Source organism: Meriones unguiculatus, chromosome 14 (genome assembly GCF_030254825.1).
Source record: "Meriones unguiculatus strain TT.TT164.6M chromosome 14, Bangor_MerUng_6.1, whole genome shotgun sequence".
Lineage (NCBI taxonomy): Eukaryota > Metazoa > Chordata > Mammalia > Rodentia > Muridae > Meriones > Meriones unguiculatus.
The window spans coordinates 21,905,883-21,913,421 of NC_083361.1; the positions used below are offsets into that span (position 1 = coordinate 21,905,883).

Below are 7,539 nucleotides of genomic sequence, written 5' to 3' on the forward strand. Positions count from 1 at the left end.
AAGGTCTTGTACAGTACTGGATAAATGAAGGCTGGTTTTCTAACAACCTTAGGGCACCTCCCTTCCAGCTTCATTATACTGTGTCATGGTAAATTCCTCTGTCTGTGTCAGAGAATCTTCCTTATTCTCATTTATAGGTCTTTCTAAGACTTGTCTAAATTCCTCTACCTGTGTCTGAATATTTTTCTTATTCTTGTTTGTAAGTCTCTCTAATTTAACTTCCAAGGCTTGTATCTTACCAATATACTTTTCATATTGTTTCCTGTATCTCTAAAAATTTTTCTTTGAGGAGGTACAGACGGCCATTATGGCTATTAAGAATAAAGCATACAATTAAAAAAATTATAATAATCATAATTGGTATTGAGCCAATTTCAATTAAGTTATTTAGCTTTTCATTTGCTGCTTCTATTTTTAAGCCATGTGGAGTAGCACTAAACAGGGTTCTAAAGTCTTCTATTATGGTACTTCCCATCCTTAACTCTCTCCTTGAGGACTTCTCAGATGACTTACCAAATCGGATGGCTTCTCAGTCCATCTGCAGCCGGAGTTATTGAGAAACCAAAGAATTGAAAATCGGTTTTTTTGGGTATTAGTTTAGGGTTTGGAGCACAGGCCTGGGTGAAGGCCAGCCAGGTGCAGACATGTCTAGGCACCTGGGGAAAGGAACTAGCTTTACTGCATTCTTTTCCTGCCCACTAGAGATACAGTTGCTAGGAAACTGGCCCAGATAGCCAGGCCAGAACTGTTTGTGGTCTTGGAGCCTAAAGTAAACCAATCATTTCAAGAGTCAATTTCCCTTACCAATCATGTACCGCCAAGGTATGTAACCTGCCGCTTGCAGTTGGGCGGCACTCCGCCTCTTCAACCAAGGAGAATGCTGCAACCCAGGCTCGAGGTTGTAATAAAAGATCCTCATGTAACTGCAGCAGAGTCGATTCCTAGTGGTCCTTGGGGGTCTCACTAACTGGGCATAAGAGTTACCTCTCTGTCTGTGGGGTCATGCCACTAGTTGGAGCACCAAAATGTTATAAAAATGAAAATCCCAACCATTCAATGAAGACTCGGGAGCCAGATGCTGGGGTGAAAACCTACTAGCACCCAGCTGACCTGCCTATTCAGTTTACATCCTTTCTTATTCAGCTCAGATGACAGCCCAGGAGAAAAAGGCCTGCTAGCTCACCCAACAGCACAGGAGAAAAAAGCCAAAAGCTCAAGGCCAAAGCGCAAAAGAGCCCAAGAACTAGAGAGCTAAAGCCAAGGAGCTGAAGTGCTAAAGCTGAGGAGCCCCTTCTTCTCCACTCTGTCTTTAAAAAAAAAAAAAAACTCTAAAACTCTAAGTCCCTCCTGCTACTTAATCTCTGTCAGCCTGTCAGCTGGTTTTTCACTGTGCTGGGGTTCAATTCCCAGAACCCACATGGCTATTCACAACTGTCTGTGACTCTAAGATCTGACACCATCACCCAGACACACATGCAGGCAAAACACCAACGGACATAAAATAAAAATAAAGTTACTTTTAAAAAGGAAAGAAAGAAAGGAAAACAGAACCTGGGCTCAAGCAATCTTTCTGCCTCCTGACAAACCAGGGCCACAGGTTCACACAAACACCCACTTGGCAAGTTTATTTAGGAATTAATTAGGAAATTAATCAATTAGGAAATGTCTTTTCCTAATTAATATAAAAACTCTTGTCACTCAGCTGCTTCTGGTAACTGCTTTCCCTCATCCCTTCTAAAAGAGTCTCTTGGGAATGACTAAAAGAAAGTTTGACACCTAGTAACAGACAATTTGTTTTAAAACAATGCCTTTCGGCTGGGACACAGCTCAGTGTTACAGTGTCTAGCATGCACGAAGCCCTGGGTTCCACACCCCCTGCCCAGTCCTAAAAAGAAAAAAGAAACAATGCAATTACAACTTCCAGCAGTGGAGTCCTCAAACTTCGGGGAATCTGAAACAATCCAGGATCCCAGATGACAAAACACGCGTGCACACACACTCACAACACAAACAGCACACACATGCACAACACACACCCAGGACCATCTCGAGAAGAGCCTTCCGGTCCCATGGGTTCTCGGAAGCTGTTTTTTAAATAAAAACACCTCCTTCCTGAGGGTGGGGGCAGGGTTCTCAGCTCTCTCTCTCTCAAGAGTGAGACCCACAAAATAAAAGTTCCTGGACTAACTAAAAGGTCCCAGTGACCTGGCCCCTCCCCCTCTTGGATCGCCACCCCTCCTGGATGCCTTCCTCGTTCTTCCTGCGTCTGCTCTCCCGCTTGCCCGTGTTCCCGCAGGACACTGGTTGCTCTTGTTCGTGCAGAGCGTGCTATGGTGCCCACGTCCGTTTCCTAAGCTGCTCCCTGGCTGGAACACACGATGGGTTCCCTCCCTGAGGCCCATGGCTTGTGGATCTCTCTCGCCTCCAGCCCCAGCCCGGTAACCTGGTGGTGTCAGTAGATGTGGGGGGGGGAGGGGCGGGGGGCGGGGGGGGGGGAGTAACATTCTCCTCGGCTGCTTTTCCAGCTGTATCACTGAAACAAAACGTGCCCCTTCTGCTGCCAGAAGCATGCCCACAAATATGCTCAGACAACGGGGCTCCGGGTTTCATTGCTTCCCTGCCGCCGTTTAGAGTAAAAGGGATGTAAGCGGCCATTGACAGGGCACTGCTTAACGAAATGCAAAACGGACACAGCTGTTGGATAATAGGAAGCAGATGTGGGTGCCACCCGGGGGCCTGCTCGAAAGAGAGGCTGGTGCCGGGACTGCCGATTTCACAGCACGTGCTCAGCCTGTGCAAGGTCCTGGCTGCCTCCCTCAGTACGGAAGGGGAAAAGGTAAGAGTGTATGTAACCTCGAGCAAAACGTATGAGGTTTAAGGGGGCAGAAACAAGATGGGTTGGCGGTAAAGGTGCTTGCTGCCAAGCCAAGCCTGATCACCTCCAGTTCATTCCTGGGGCCCACGTGGTAGTCAGGAGTGGTGGGGGATGCCTGTAAACTGCTAGGGAGTTAGGAAAACCAGAGCTACACCCTAAGACCCTCTCTCAGGAAGAAAAAGGAAGGAAGGAAGGAAGGAAGGGAGGGAGGGAGGGAGGGAGGGAGGGAGGGAGGGAGGGAAGGAGGGAGAGAGAGAGAGAGAGAGAGAGAAAGAAAGAAAGAAAGAAAGAAAGAAAGAAAGGGAGAGAAAGGAAGGTATGGAAGGAAGGAAGGGAGGGAGGGAGGGAAAGAAGGGAAAGAAAGAAGGAAGGAAAGAAAGAAAGAGAAAGAGAGAAAGGAAGGAGTGAGAAAGAAAGAAAGAAAGAAAGAAAGAAAAGAAAGAAAGAAAGAAAAGAAGGGAAAAAGGAAGAGAAGACACTCTTAAAACATTTCCTCCCACCTTCATCTGTGAAGCATGGCACACGCCTCCCTCACCCCCACAAAATCATTTGAGCTAGTCTTTGGTGGGGTGGAGATCACAATACTGGAGAGAGAACCTAAGGTCTCATTATAGTAGTGACAAAATACCATGACCAAAGGCAGCTTGAGAGTTTATTTTGGCTTACGAGTTCATAGAGTCCATCACAGTGGGAAGGGCGTGCACGGGGTGCTCCAGGAGCAGGGAGCTGGCTGATCAAAATGGATCTACACACAAGAAGCAGAGAGAGAGCAGGAAGTAACCTATAAATCCTCAAATCCTCCCCCCCACACCTTTAAAGGTTCCACAACAGTGCCGCCAACTGGGGGCCCAAATGTTCAGATACAGGAGACTGTGGGGTCCGTGTCTCATTCAGGCCACCACATTCATGCAGGCCGGGCAAACGCTTTACCACAGAGCTGAACCCTCAGCCTGTACACACAAAATAAAATCATAAACGCACCGACGCTTTTAAATAAAATAGATTGAAAGGACAGAGGTGCCGCCTGGTGGCGCCTGCCTGTAACTCCAGGAAATCAGGAGGCAAACATATCAAAAGCTCAAGGTCATCCTTAGCTGTGTAGTGAGTTTGAGGCTAGCCTGGGCTACCTAAGATAACACAAGTCTGATAATAATAATAACCTTTGTTTACCTATTTTTATTTTATGTGCACTGATGTTTTGCCTGCATGTATGTCTGTGTGAGGGTATCAGATCCCCTAGAACTAGGGTTACAGACAGGTGTGAGCTGCCATGCAGGTGCTGAGGATATGAACCCGGGTCCTCTGGGAGAGCACATTAGGGCTCTTAACCACTGAGCCATCCCTCCAGTCCCCATTTCTTTTTCTTTCTTATCAAAGCAGCATCAAAGTTTCTCTCTCTCTTCTTTCTTTTCTTTTTTCTTCTTCTTTTTTTAATTGTCGTTGTTTTGTTTTGTTTTGTTTTTCGAGAAAGGGCTTCTCTGTGTAGCCTTGGCTGTCCTGGAATTTGCTCTGTAGACCAGGCTGGCCTCGAACTCACAATGCTGCATCTGCCTCCCGAGGTCTGGGATTAAAGGTGTTCACTACCACCTCCCGGCTGGAAGTTCTACATACCTAAGGGATAACCCTGACCTTCTGACCTCGGCCTTCACCTCTTGAGTGATGGAATGACAGGCGAGGTGTCCAGCATGAAACCTCGGGCATCGTGCATACCAGACAGGCATTCTCAAACCTGACCTACAACCCCAGCCCCAGGAAAGACCGTGAGCTCAAGACAAGCCTAGACCACCAAGAGAGATGTGCCTCGGTTTGGTTTGCAGATCCCTGCCTGAAGCCACCCGGTTCTGGACCCTCTTGGAAGAGAGCGGTTGCGAGACCTTCCAAAGATGGCCACTAGAGGGCGCGCCGAAGCAGCCGAGTCGCCAAGGGCGTGGGTGCTCCCGGGGAGCCAGCGCGCAAACAAAGCGGTCTTATTTTCAGAAGGCTGGAGAGGGCCCTGCGGAGCGCCCACGCCCCGCCTCCTCCTAAGCAAACGAATTTAATCAAGATTTAACGTATTCCGAACCGTATCCGACAATTAACGAGAGATTACCCCCTCCGCTTCCTTTTCTTTCTCTGTGTTTAAAATAGCTTCCTCCCAACTTCGGCAACTGGATCTGAATGACCCTCTCTCAGGAGCTCAGCCGAGTAGGTGGGTCCTGCCTTTCCCACCCGGCTTGCATTTACATCTCCCATCATCTCAGTATGTCATTTTTGTCTGAAGATAACTAAGCTATTTCCACAAACCCCGGGCAGAAACACATTCTGCTCCGGCCACCACTATCCCACCGTTTCAAGCACACACACACACACACACACACACACACAGTAGAAAACCCATTTCTGCACACACACACCCTTCTTTTTTTCTTCTGCTGCTGCCTCTCCGCACCCCTGCGGCCCGCCATCTGCAAGCCTTTTGGACGTGACCGTTACGTAAGGAGGGGACTGGAAATGATGGACACTTGGTTCAACCTTAGCCTGTGCCTCGTCGGCGAGAGGTCTGTCTGTGTGGGGCTAGGATGGTTTGGGCTACCCACCTGACACCTCCAGAGGCAGCCCCCGGGCACACCCGGGCCTCTGAGAATGTCTGCGGGAACTGTGTTGACTGAGGTCGCTGCTGTGGGTGGGCCCGTCTTAACTGTGGACTCGACCATCCCCTGAGCAGGGATCCTGGGCTGGACAAAACGGACAGGGCAGGCCAAGCACTGACCAGGGCGCGGGAATCCCTTGCTTCGTGCCCTTGATTGCGGATGGAAAGAACCAGCTGCTTCAGGCTCCCTGACACCTTTCACCCCCCAACATGACAGTCTGGCTGTGGCCTAGACCCTTTCTCCCATCAGGTGCTTCTGTAGAAGTTCCTTCTCAGAGCTCCAGGACACAGCACTGAGACGGGGAATAAATATTTGGGCTGCAAAAAGAATAAAGGGCCGACACAGGAATTAGCCCGAGCACCACGCCACCCGGAAGGAAGCAGCCACGGGGGGCCGCACCTCCTGTTCACCGTTGGTGTGAGATGTCCAGGAGAGGCATGCGCAGACACAGAGGGGACATGAGTGGTTTCCTGGGGCTGAGTGCAGGGGTGGTGGAGAGGGACTACTTCATAGAGGCGCGGCTTCCTTGGTGACAAAAATAAAACAAAATCTTTTGATTTTATTTTAGGATTTCAGTTCTGAGGGCAAGTTCCGGTCCTTACAGAAGCTGCACACTGGTGATAAACCAGTAGATAAGGAGATAACACATCACACGAGTCTGAGGTGACACGGGAGGAAGCAGGCTCTAGTCAGCACTGCCTGCAGAGACCCTGGCCCTGTCCAAAGGGCCCTGTGTGGGTCACATGCCTGTTAATGCAGGCCGGCCCCCTATATGGGGAGTTCCAAGCCAGCCAGGGGTACAGAGTGAGATGTGGGGGGCGGGGAGGGAAAGGTCTATTGGTGATCCTTACACGTCAGTCCTTTTCTAGTTTATTTTTTACTGTCTGGAGGGATGGCCACAGATCACGCGCATGCAGTACCGACGTTGGCCAGAAGAGGGCGACGGAACCCTTGGCGCTTCGGTGACAGAGGTTGTGGGCCGCCCTGTGCTCCTCTCAAACCTCTGCAAGACTGTGGGGAGGTTCGGAGCCGAGGGGCCTGTGGGAAATCCCTGCACCTCCTGTTCCGTTTCCCTGTACGCTCGCTGCTGTTCTTATAAGATTGCTCTCTAAAGGCCAGTTAAAAATTCGTAGTTGGGCCGGATGTGGTGACGCACACCTTTCATCCCAGGACTTGGGAGGCAGAGGCAGGTGGGTCCTGAGTTCGAGGCCAGCCTGGTCTATAGAGCCAGTTCCAGGGCCACACAGAGAAACCCTTTCTCAAAAAAATTTTTTTTTCTTTAAATAAAATAATTTGTAGTTGGGCACTGAGGATTTAACTCGGACAGGGGAGTGCTGGCCTAGCAGGCACGAACCCTGGGTTTCATCCCTAGGTCCCCAGTACCCCATAATCCAAGCCTGGTGATCTGTGCGTCAAATCCCAGCACTCAGGAGGTGGAGGCAGGTGGATCATCCCGTCTGTCTTCAAGGTTATCCTCAACTATGTAGTTTGAGGCCGGACTAGATAAAAGACCTTATCATTGATTAAGTAAGTAATTGATAAATTAATCCATTATGGGCTAGACATGGTGACAAGTGCCTGTAATGTCAACACTCGGGAGGCTGAGGGGAGAGGCTACCTGGCTAGGCCCCAACTCAAAATACAAACACAGCGCTGGAAAGAGGGCTCAGCAGTTAGGAGCGCTTGCTGCTCTTCTGAAGGACCCGAGTTCGGTTCCCAGCACCCACGTTTCACAGTTCACGCTTGCCTGTAACTCTAGCTCCCAGGTATCGGGCACAGCCATACTCAAGTGACACACATGCATATAAGTAAAAAATAAAATAAGTTTTAAAGGGAAAAAAAATTTAAAATGAGGAAGTTATTAAAGAAAGTAGGTCCTAAATTAAACACGGAGTCATAAATTCTAAAGGAAAGCCAATGTAATCTAAGCCGGCAGGTGCTTTGTCTTTATGATCCGTGCAACCTACATTTTATAAGTGTCCTAAGGCAGCATTTTTAGGTCTGAGGCCCTCCATATGCCTAGAAATGAGCTCA

General features: G+C 49.2%; 1 long non-coding RNA gene across 4 annotated transcripts; it reads left to right on the forward strand.

Moving 5' to 3' along the window:
* The first annotated feature begins 2,143 nt into the window (after positions 1–2,143).
* On the forward strand, positions 2,144–6,067 carry LOC132647169 (uncharacterized). Of its 4 annotated transcripts, none has more exons than XR_009585469.1 (3): positions 2,144–2,438; positions 2,526–2,836; positions 4,343–6,067. It is a non-coding gene; the product is annotated as an uncharacterized LOC132647169 (long non-coding RNA). The 4 variants fall into 4 exon arrangements; XR_009585471.1 differs by having other exon boundaries at positions 2,565–2,836; XR_009585468.1 differs by lacking the exon at positions 2,144–2,438 and having other exon boundaries at positions 2,494–2,836.
* The last annotated feature ends 1,472 nt before the right edge of the window (positions 6,068–7,539 follow it).